At 41.3% G+C, this 12661-nt stretch overlaps 1 protein-coding gene across 2 annotated transcripts in view; it reads left to right on the plus strand.

The window, feature by feature from the left end:
* Nucleotides 1–12661, plus strand: part of UST (uronyl 2-sulfotransferase) — a 313075-nt gene that overhangs the window by 133816 nt on the left and 166598 nt on the right. The window lies entirely within an intron of this gene.

Here is a 12661-nt window from a genome sequence, read left to right on the forward strand (position 1 = left end):
AACCAAATATTAATCTACTGAAAAAGGAGAAAAATATAGATGTTCTTCGATCACTTAAGGTGATGTCACCAAAGTGCAGTTGTAAGTACATAGTGAGAAAATCAAGCACTCACCTTGATTAGAGGCTGGAAATGTACCATAAAACTGGTTTTTGAATTTATGGGATCTAAAGGATAACTCTACCATGTTTAAGACCACGAGCTTTGGAATAAGGTATTTCTGGAGTTGGTAGAACTCTAGATAGAGTTCTACTGGTATCAGCATATGACATTGAACAGATAACTTGATATGTCAAGCTTTAATTTTTTTGATGTGCAAAGTGGGTTAAAAATATGACCCACAGTAAGGGCATCTAAAAGGACTGAGTGAGTTGATATATGACAAGCCCTCAGCCCCTAGCATGTGATAAGTGTTAAATAAATGGTAGCTAGTGTTAACTAGACTGGAATAGCATTAAGATTATTGATGAATGGTACAGTGATATTTATCATAGTGGTGAATGGTATATCACTTGGTCCACTGCATATGTGCTGAACGCCTGTGATGCTGCAGGCACTAGGAATACAGATATGAAACAAAACAAGAACAATGACAAGGCAGTTCCTACCCTGTAGAAACAAAGGAATATAGAGGATTAGACACCATCTGAGGATGAGGAGTGCATCTAGCTCATCTCAGTATCCTCACATCCTTGGGTTTAGCCTCGATGCACGGAGAAGCACATCCTGACTGTTTATTAATTTTCACTAAACTGGACCGCGGGATCCAGAGCTGGAATCTGAATTAGGTCTCCTGGCTCCCATCCCAGGTTCTTTCCACTCGGCCAGTATTCTCAAACTTTAGCTTGCATCAAGATTTCCTGGAGGCTTGTTAAAACACGGATTTCCAGGCCCAGACCCCTAAGTGTCTGATGCAGTAGGTCCAGGGTGGGATGGGAGAATTTGCATCTTTAACCAGCTCCTGAGCGATGGTGAGTACTGCACGTCTGGGGACCACATTTGAGATCCACTGCTCTCAAACCATGAATAGCAAGAAAATCGGCTCTTGTTGTTTTTACTGCCAATAGCCTAGAGAGAGTGGCATGGCTTCTTGCATAAAAGCTATTAATTAATAATGATGACTCACCATTGTAACCTTTCTTGTGGTGGAAACATATTTTCTTGGTCAATAACCTATCCCGGAGGGAAAATAAGTGGGTGTGGGGAAGGATGATGTGGACAGCCTGCTATGTTCCTTTACCTCTTAACTGTGTTTCTCTCCTAAGTTGGGCCAAGCAAGCCCTCCCCACCCCCAACTCCCTCTGCTCTGCAGGGAAAGGGGCTAGGTGACTCAGCATGTGGGGCATGTCAGGCCGTTACTTTCGGTTCCAGGTCTGATAAACAGGATTTTACTTGGTCAGAAGACCCAGGCCCACTTCCCATAAACTTACCTCCTGGAGCTCAGTCCTTGGTGACTCACCTGGAACTATTCCTTTAGCCTGTCTAGGGGCCTTGCTCTTGCCAAGTTGGCCATCTTGCCTACTTCTTTGCTAGTCTGGTGGTGCCTGGATTCTATATTTGCTGGGCTCTCACCCCTTGATCCCATAGCGCTTTCCTTGGCTCTGCATTCTCCACTTCCTACTAATCTTCACCCCTCTCTCTTCTGTCACTCCCAACTAAGACTTAACCATGATGCACAGGTCATATCAGACCATTTTAGGTCATTTTCAGAATAAATCCAGTCTTAAAAACTCCACTCAAGTTTTAAAACTATGAGTATGATCTCTTGCAGCCAGCAGAGATTATAGGTAATACAGCAGTGATTATATAATACAGATTCTTTCACTATAACTGTATTTTCATTATCTAGGAGTGGAGTAGCAAAACCCCTCTTCACTTTCTAAGCAGTAGCCAAAAAAATAAAAGTGAGTAAAAATAATATTGGTACATTAACATCTTTTCATCCATGCTCATTACCCCTGGCAGTGTGGAAATGAACCCCAGAAGTGATGAGGTCAGAGTTTCAGATAAGGGTCCCTTGAGTGTCCCCCGAGGTGAGGCCTAGGTAGTTTAAGTCTGCAGACCACTGGTGTATTCAGGGACACAGTGGTATCAGGGAATAAGGACTCACACATGTGTGGCCTCCAGAGTGAACCCCCAGTCTGGCAGTAGGAAGCACGACTGAGTCCAGATCCACAGTTTTCATATTTGTTTAGCACTCAGAAATAACTTTTTGATGCCAAGACTAAAAGAGCTGTGATCTAGATAAAGTAGGACTTTGAAACCCTGAAAATGGACTGAGGTTTACAGGCGAGTTCTCATTTTATTGCAAGTTCAGTTCCACAAGTTTCGCATTCCACAAGTAATTACCATTTAGGAATTGGGGTGTGTGCCACATGGCTCATCCAGGGCCCAGGGCTTCATTCTCTCCAGTTTTTTTCATAGAAAAGAACCAAATGCCTCTGACTTTTACTTGTTTTTCAAATCCGCTTTAACCTCCCAGTTTTTGATCTAAGTCATTATTCAAAGGCAGATGTTAATGTTTTCTTTTGTCGACTGCTTTTTACAACCACTTTGTGTGTACACAGAATTTAGTGGTTGAAGGTTAGAGCCCTACTGAGACTGAACAGGGAGGTTTCTGTTGAATGAACTAGAAAGATACTTTTGAGTACAAAAACAGGTGTGACACAACAGTGTAGTGTGATCCCACGTCTTAAAACTTGTATGCATACGTCTGTGTGTACACAGAGAGAAGCCTGGGAGAATAAAGATGTTTAGTCCGGATGGTGAGATTTTTAGGAGGCTTTTTAACTCATTTCCTTATTTTTTGTATAAATTTGAGTTCATTGAAGTGATGCTTGCTCAGTCTAAAAATTGGGTAGGGCTGGGGGAATGCCACCACCTCTACCCCACCAACCCCGCCAAAGGTGTTGTGAGCTGCTGGCATTGGCCGTGATAAATTCTGGAGGTAGCAAAAAGGACACAGATATTATTTCACATACATTGGGCTCCCAAATCGAATAGATAAGGAGAGCTGATCTAAGCAACTCAAGAAAAATAAAATCTCTATCCATCACTGATGTCTATCATTTCTTATGTGCCAAGCACTCTGCTGAGCACTTTGCACGAAAGTTTAGTCTCTATAAAACTTACAGGCTTCCCTGGCGGCTCCATGGTAAAGAATCCACCTGCCAAATGCAGGAGATGCAGGTGTGATCCGTGGGTTGGGAAGATCCCATATGCTACGGAGCAGCTAAGCCTGGGTGCCGCAACTACTGGGCCTGCGCTCTCGAGCCTGGAACCACAACTCCTGAGCCCACGTGCCACAGCTACCATAGCCTGTGTGTCCTAGAGCCATGCTCTGCAACAGGAGAAGCCACGGCAATGAGGAGCCCTCATACTGCACCCAGAGAGTAGCGCCCACTTGCCCCAACTAGAAAAACCCTTACAGCAAAGAGACTCAGCACAACCAAGAATAAATAAATAAATAAAATATTAGAAAGAAATCTATAGAGGGGACTTCCCTGGTGGTTCAGTGGTTAAGACTTCACCTTCCAAAGCAGGGGTTGCGGGTTCAATCCCTGATTGGGAGCTAAGATTCCACGTGCCTCGTGGCCACAAAACCAAACCATAAAACAGAACCAATATTGTAACCAATTCAAGAAAAGACTTAAATAGTCCACATTAGAGAAAAAAATCTTTAAAAAGCTCTGCAGAAGAAGTAGTTATTTAATCCTTATTTTGCAGATGAGGGAACTGGATCTTAGGGAGGCTGAAAAACTTGCCAGAGGGATACACTAAGTATTGGACTTGTGACACCAGCCCAGGACTGTGTCTGTAGCTCTAGGGTTCACTTTTAACCATTCCAAGATGACTAACTTAATATAAAGACAGTAATTTTTGACCTTATTTCTGGAGGTTTACCCTTTTATTATATATAAGTTCTCTGGCATTTTAGCTAATACAATAAACAAGCTTTAATTCTCAGTATACCAGAAAAATAGTCATCACCATTTACTATTGGGTCCAATGGAACTTTTAAAAATATGAATCCAGTGAATATTTTTCTTCTCTTCTTTCCAATCACCATTGTATACATACCCACCATTAGCATTTGCTCATTTATATACTGTATATAGAGTAAATGTTGATATACTGACATTAAAAAAGGTGAAAAAAGACTGTCCTATGTTCATTTAGCAAAATGAGATGGTCTAGGTTTTTTTTTAAGCCTTTTATTTTGTATTGGGGCACAGTGGCGCCTCACTCCAGTACTCTTGCCTGGAAAATCCCACGGATGGAGGAGCCTGGTAGGCTGCAGTCCATGGGGTCACTAAGTCAGATATGACTGAGTGACTTCACTTTCACCTTTCGCTTTCATGCATTGGAGAAGGAAATGGCAACCCACTCCAGTGTTCTTGCCTGGAGAATCCCAGGGATGGGGGAGCCTGGTGGGCTGCCGTCTATGGGGTTGCACAGAGTCGGACACAACTGAAGTGACTTAGCAATAGCAATAGTTGATTAACGATGTTGTAGTAATTTCAGGTGAGTAGCAAAGGGACTCAGCCATACGTATACTTGTATCCATTCTCCCTCAAACTCCCCTTAGGATGGTCCAGGTTCTTATTACAAAATATCGTTTGTGTGTTAGTTGCTCAGTCATGTCTGACTGTTTGCAACCCCGTGGGCTGTAGCCCACCAGGCTCTTCTGTCCATGGAATTCTCCAGGCAAGAATAGTAGAGTGGGTTGCCATTCCTTTCTCCAGGGGATCTTCCCAACCCAGGGGTCGAAGCTGGGCCTCCTGCCTTGCAGGCAGATTCTTTACCGTCCGAGCCACCAGGAAAGCCCAAGTATTGTTTGATGAAGTCCGTACCCTCGACGACCAAGTGCATGGGAATACCGTAGTTTCTTTTCGTCCTTAGAAATATGTTGTTCCCTCATAGACATTTTAGCTTGAAAGAATTACTGTCATCGTCTGAAGACTCATGGTCTGAGGTTTCACTTTCATGATCAATTGAATTTCATCAGCATTTTCAGGGTCTTGAGTGCTGAGCTCTTACTCTGAGCATTCTTTTCTGATATTTTTAATCCCTGGGAAACCTCTCCAACCATCGATTTCCTTCTCTTTGTCATCAGAGGTGAGAAGGAAACATTCCGAATTCTCCACTCTATTCAATGAATATTAAAAACAAACCTCAAAGATGGTGTTTCCAGTCTTCTGCTAAACCTTTCGTAAAGATGACGCAACACTTTAGGCAGCAAAATAAAATATGAAGAGTGATGCAATAGCGACAAGTTATTTTCTTTAATGAATTGTTCTAAGCCTGCAGTGTTCAGTACAGGAGCCCTTAGGTTCATAGCCATTTAAATTAATTAAAATTCAAACAATAAACATTCATTTCTTCAGTTGCCTTAGTCACATATCACATTCTTTGTAGCCATGTGCAGTTAGTACTACGGTAGTGAACAACACAGAATAAAACATTTCAATCACCACTAACAGCAGTGTGCTGCTGCTGCTAAGTTGCTTCAGTCGTGTCCAACTCTGTGCGACCCCATAGATGGCAGCCCACCAGGCTCCCCCGTCCCTGGGATTCTCCAGGCAAGAACACTGGAGTGGGTTGCCATTTCCTTCTCCAGTGCATGAAAGTGAGAAGTAAAAGTGAAGTCACTCAGTCGTGGCCGACTCTTAGCGGCACCATGGACTGCAGCCCACCAGGTTCCTCCGTCCATGGGATTTTCCAGGCAAGAGTACTGGAGTGGGGTGCCATTGCCTTCTCCAGAACAGCAGTGTAGTTCTAAGCTATTCCATCATCTTCCATTTTTTTCTATTACTTTAGTCTTTTTAAAGCATACTTGGGAATAATTGATGCATGATTGGTTGGTAATTGTTTTAGGATGATGAACTAGCAAAATGTTTCAAGATATAAGGAGAGAAATCATTTGAGACTCCATAATGGGTCTTAAATTTTTAAAAGAGGCTAGCAGATCCTATTATATGGTAATTACATTATATTACATACTATATATTATTATTATCTAATTATAATTACATTATATGGTCCTATTATATGATAATTGCAAGGTTGGGTGAGTTTTATTCTCTTTATTTTTTTAACAAAATGTATATTTTCTTTGGAACATCTCTAAGAAAGAACTAAAATCAAGAAATATTAATCCATACAAGAAGTTAGAACTGCTCAAAAAAAAAAAAAAAATCCCCAAACCTAAAACACTAAAACTGATTCCAGGGAATCCTGATGTTTACTGAGACTTAAGATAGATTACTGACACCTGTATTTGTATACAAAAGTATCCTGACATATAATGCATATATGTTGTTTTTGTATGTAAAGTAATATGCTACCTAATTTAGTATTTGAGATTCTATTTTTAAATGGCTTCATTAGAAAAGGGTTTACAATTTGTTATGCTATAAAATCTCCAAATGAATAAGAAGTGGTAGTATTAATTGAGGTGACATTTATTTGCACTTAGCAGTATCTACTACTACTAATGCTATTACTAAGTCGCTTCAGTCATGTCCGACTCTGTGCGACCCCATAGACAGCAGCCCACCAGGCTCCCCTGTCCCTGGGATTCTCCAGGCAAGAACACTGGAGTGGTTGCCATTTCCTTCTCCAATGCATGAACGTGAAAGTGAAGTCTCTCAGTCGTGTCCGACCCTCAGCGACCCCATGGACTGCAGCCCACCAGACTCCTCTGTCCATGGGATTTTCCAGGCAAGAGTTCTGGAGTGGGGTGCCATATCTGGCAATGAACAGTTGCTCAGTGAAGGTTAGTTCTTCTTACCCACTCCCCCACCAGAAACTAATTTCCCTTTGTGTGCTCAGTCACTCAGTTATTGTGACCAACTCTTTGTGACCCTATGGACTGTACCTCACCAGGCTCCTCTGTCCATAGAATCTTCCAGGCAAGAATACTGGAGTGGGTTGCCACTTCCTACTCTGGGGGATCTTCCCCACCCAGTGATGAAACCCACATCTCTTGCATCTCCTGCATTGGCAAGTGGATTCTTTACCACTGAGGCCACCCGGGAAGCCCTAATTTCCCCTTTATTGTTGTTCAGTTGTGCAGTCATGTCTGACTCTTTGAGACCTTATGGGCTGCCGCATGCCAGGCTTCCCTGTCCTTCACTATCATCTGGAGTTTGTGCAAACTCATGTCCATTGAGTCAGTGATGCCATCCAACCATCTCGTCTTCTGTTGTCCCCTTCACCTCCTGCCTTCAATCTTTCCCAGCATCAGGGTTTCCCTTTAGTATCAATTAATTAATGAGTGACCACTTTGTCCTGGGAATCTGGGAGACATGACAAAAACTGAAGATAACCCCCTGCCATATTATAAGGACTTCTCTGGTGGCTCAGACGGTAAAGTGTCTGCCTACAGTGCAGGAGATCCGGGTTCAATCCCTGGGTCGGGAAGATCTCCTGGAGAAGGAAATGGCAACCCACTCCAGTATTCTTGCCTGGAAAATCCCATGGATGGAGGAGCCTGGCAGGCCACAGTCCATGGGGTCGCAAAGAGTCGGACATGACTGAGCAACTTCACTAATCTAATCTAGTTGTGTCTTAAGATTTCAAGAAACTGAAGACTATGATAGCACATGGTTCTGTGGTGGATGTATTCATTAGTCTAAATGATCCTGTGCAGACACCCATTCATTCATTCAGGCGTGTACTGTGCACCAGATTTGTGTTGGACTCTGCTAGGTGCTGAGGCCATAAGGCTGCAGAAGGCACAGTCCCTGCCCTCAATGAGTTTAGACTCTAGTGGGAAAGACAGGCTAGCACACAGACCCAATCAAATACATTAAGTAGGTGGCTAGGTGCTATGATAAGGATGAATCCAGGAGGTTCTGCCTGACCTTCCCTCCAAGTGGAAGCCCTGAAAATGGAGTAGGAAGAACAAACCAAGTCAAAGAGTCTGGTACAGACAGGGTGAGGGGGAATGGGCCTTGCTACTGGGATTTGAGGAGTGGTGTGTGGAAAATTGAGTTATGAACTGCTTTGAGGAGCTTGGCTTTAACAGGAAGGAGTGAAAAAATGACAACCAAGGAGATGGAGACCACTTTGACATAACCGTATCGTAGAAAAAAGTTATCTAGGAGGAAAAGAGTGAAAAGTGACAAATTCAGTTCTGAATTGACCTGTGTCCCTCAAAAGACATGGTGTAGTCCAAACCACAGGAATCTGGGAATTCAGTCTTCTTTGGAAATAGTCTCTTTGCAGATGTCATAACATTAAGATGAGGTCATACTGGGCCCTAAAAGCTATGACAAACCTAGACAGTGTATTTAAAAGCTGAGACATCACTTTGCTGACAAAGGCCCATATAGCCAAAGTTATGGTTTTTCCAGTAGTCATGCATGGATATGAAAGTTGGACCATAAAGAAAGCTGAGAGTCAAAAGAACTGGTACTTTTGAACTGTGGTACTGGAGAAGACTCTTGAACAACAAGAAGATCAAACCAGTCAATCCTAAAGGAAATCAACCCTGAATATTCATTGGAGGGACTGATGCTGAAGCTGAAACTCCAGTCCTTTGGCCACCTGATGCGAAGAGCTGACTCATTGGAAAAGACCCTGATGCTGGGAAAAATTGAGGGCAGGAGAAGGGGGTGACAGAAGATGAGATGATTGGGGATGACATCATTGACTCAATGGACATGAGTTTGAGAAAACTCCAGGAGATAGTGAAGGACAGGAAGCCTGATGGGCTGGGGTCCATGGGGTTGCAAAGAGTTGGACATGACCGAGTGAATGAACAGCAACAAATCCCATATGCCTGATGTCCTTACGAGAAGAAGGAAATTTGGACACAGAGACAGAGACCAACAGGAAGAAGGCCATGTGATGATGGAAGCAAAGATTGGAGTCAAGTAACACCAAGGATTGCTAGCAACCACCAGAATCCAGGAGAGAGACATGGAACACACTCCCCTCTGAGCCCTCAAAAAGAAGTTAGCCCTACTGACACCTTGATTTCCAGCTTCTGGCCTCCTGAACTGTGAGATAATGAACTTCTTTTGCATTAAGCTACCCAATTTGTGATACTCTGTTATGGCAGTTCTAGAAAGTAATTCAAATGGACTGAGTTTTATACCTTCAATTACCAGGATAGCATTGTATTATATACCCTGTTAGGCATTATTTGGTTTGAGTTAATAAGCATTGAAACTATCCTTAGAAATCTATCATTGGGATAATTTAAGTGCACTTTCCAATTTTTTTCAACATTCACTTTTTCCCTAACTATCCAGGTTCACTTTTCTTGGTAATTTCTTTCTCTTTATAATTCTTCTATCTTTTGCTATTTTATTATCCCCAATATTCTTCACAATTTCTTTCATTTGAAATTTTTGTCTGTTGCTCAAATTGTGTTTTCTAATACTCAAAAATCATTTTATACTTTTTATACATTTTATATTTTTCTCTAAAAGGACATCAGCAACAATCCAATTAGGAAGATAAACTGCATATTTGTTTTGGTTTGGTTTTGCCCTTTCAATATCTCCTTTAAAATTAGAGATATATTTGCTGAAAGAAGATGTTTTAATGTTCTCTAGTAAAGAAATTATGTTTTCCATTCCTTGCTTGCATCCTATGAAGGAAAACCCACATATTTAGTAATCATAGTAGGTGAGCAACTTCTGAAAGATACTGAGAATACAGTTACTTGCAGGTGTCTTGGCCAAGCATCCATCAACTTAGAGAAGGTTTCTGCATCCAAAACGCCCCTTTTCCCTGAGGGCAGGATTGCTAACCTTGATGTTCATGTACGTTTGGTCACAATTAATTTTTACTTGAAAGAGTAGAGCTGAGATTCAAGAGGAAAAGCAATTTCTTGTTTCTTTCCTCTAAAACCTCAAAACTGTTTTTTTAGGATGTAGCCATGGCCATCCACCTTGTTTTCCTCTGTCTGTGAAGTCTGCAAGAGGCACACACCTTTCTGGCACAAAACGGCTGTGTGCTGGGCCTGCCTTGAATGCCTGCTTCCGTGTCCACAGTTCCTGAAGCTTTGGCTCTTGAGAAGAAGGCCCCCATTTCAGCCTGCTGTAGTGTCAGATGTGATCAAAGACCCACATTATCTGGATTTCTGTCAGGAAAAAAAAATTGGCATTCTCCCGGAAGCTTATATCTTTTTATTATTATCTAAGGGAAGAACAATGAAGTATCTAGAGAGTCATTCTTATATGATGAAATATTCCAAACAAACACAAAATATTAGAGAGACAAATAATACATCTGTGCCCAATATACCCAGTGTACCCACCTCGTATGTTCAAAACACATTACTATTTCAACTTACCAGTCCTCATTCTGACTTTCATATTCACTCTTGGTGACTAGGAGGAGGAACATGGATTTTGCCATTGGACCTCGGTTCAAATTCTGGCTATGTAACCAGTTACCCTACAAGAAGTACTTTACCTCTTTAAACTTCCATTTTCTATTTCTAAAAGAAAATAGTTGTAATATATCCACCTCTTTGTTTTATTTATTTATTTATTTTTATTTATTATTATTTTTTTAACTTTACAATATTGTATTGGTTTTGCCATACATCAACATTAATCCGCCACGGGTATACACATGTTCCCAATCCTGAACCCCCTTCCCACCTCCCTCCCCATACCATCCCTCTGGGTCATCCCAATGCACCAGCCCCAAGCATCCTGTATCCTACATCGAACTTAGACTGGCAATTCGTTTCTTATATGATATTATATATGTTTCAATGCCATTCTCCCAAATCATCCCACCCTCTCCCTCTCCCACAGAGTCAAAAAGACTGTTCTATACATCTGTGTCTCTTTTGCTGTCTCGCATACAGGATTATCGTTACCACCGTTCTAAATTCCATATATATGCATTAGTATACTGTATTGGTGTTTTTCTTTCTGGCTTACTCTGTACAATCGGCTCCAGTTTCATCCACCTCATTAGAACTGATTCAAATGTATTCTTTTTAATGGCTGAGTAATACTCCACTGTGTATATGTACCACCTCTTTGAACTGTGAGGCTTAAATGTGGCAAATGGAAAGCACTCAGCATGATGCCAGACACGGGAAAGCTGCCAGTACTGGGTCCTTAATACTATCGGTCTTTCCTTTATACAGACTTTCAAAATTCTAGTGGCTCACTTTGCTGCAAGGTAGAATAAGCCTCACTCCCAATCCCCAACCCTGTTTTATTTGGATTTTTGAAAGCAGTTAACTAAATGTCAGTTGGCATACCAGATGCCATCTCCTAACTTGAAAAAGTTTCAGGTCCTGTTGTTATCCCTTCGTTTATTCCCTGGGCTCATTCAGCACTCCAGGCAAGGCCTTCCACCATCCCCTGGCCATTTAACTTTTCCTAAAGCCCGTATTGTTTTCTGTGTTCACACCTGACTTTATCCAATGTCCTTTTAAAAAATGACAAAAGCAAAGCTGCTTTTCATTTTATGGAAGAACCAATTGCACTGGGTAATAGGTTTGTGTTTAATGATTCATGATAAATATATTAGGTTTAGAGAAAGAGAGAACTAGCAGGACAGAATGAGGCAGGGAGTTAGGAATCAGTTTCACTCTGATGAGCATGACCTTGAAGGTGTCCCTTCCACCCTCTCATTTCGTTGATTGCTGCAAATGATAGGAAAATTAATGACTTGAATATTTTTGAATAAGTCTGGGTGTCTGAGCTCAGTGTGTGCTATAAAGAACTTTATGCTTTGGTATTTGGTTTGAGTTGAGTAATCAATAGCTTAGAAGGTTAAAAAAATCAGCCTTACGTAATCTTATCCTGAAGTCACCTGTATTCTGGCTTCGCTCTTCCTTTGGGCTCATCCCAGCTCTCAACCGTCAATGTGGAAGTTTTGGCACAGCTAGTAGCCTCTTGGGATTTCAACCTTCCATAGAGATCTGTATACAAGTTCAGAGACAGTACTTCTAAATTTATCAGTTTTATGAGCATGTAGTGTATTCTGTCTTTCCCAAGAAGAACATAATGAATCCATTTCTTCTTCAACAAATGTTTAGCACTATTAAATACATCTTCCACTTTTTTTTAGTTAATTTTTTTGGTAAAACCATGGGTTTAAAAATATGTGATTTATGTAATTGTTCTTTTAGCATCTGCCCCACCCCACTCTCTAAGGCCCAAGGGCTAGTTATCACTGATAAGATGTTCTCCAAACTTTATCCAAAGCAGCACCAGTTATGATCATAGACTTAACATGCTGTTGGGTTTGGGCTGCCTTTAACAAAAATGAAGGGCTTTACATGAAGCATGAAATTTTAAAACTGCATTGTTGTTGGAAAGCATATTTAATCTAGAAATTGCTTTAGTAAATTAGGAAAACCCATGCCACCATTCTTTGGCAGGGTTAACAACTGGCCTTGGGGTTTTTAAAGTTATAGTAACTTAATCATCTTAACAGTTCCCAATATAGTTACCTAATTCTTTCTGCTTGTTTGTTTTATTTCCTCCTTGACCATCTGATCAGGTTTTTTTTTGTTGTTGTTAATTGTTTTAAAAATTATACGTGCTCCTATTGTGTTGTGATTTGGGAAGTACAGAAAGTTATAGAGTGGCAGGAAAACAATCACCCATAGTGCCACCACTCAGAGGCAAACCGTAATGAAGAATTTTTCACAGTTCTGTCCAGTCTTTATA

Source organism: Capricornis sumatraensis, chromosome 13, assembly GCF_032405125.1.
Source record: "Capricornis sumatraensis isolate serow.1 chromosome 13, serow.2, whole genome shotgun sequence".
Classification (NCBI taxonomy): domain Eukaryota; kingdom Metazoa; phylum Chordata; class Mammalia; order Artiodactyla; family Bovidae; genus Capricornis; species Capricornis sumatraensis.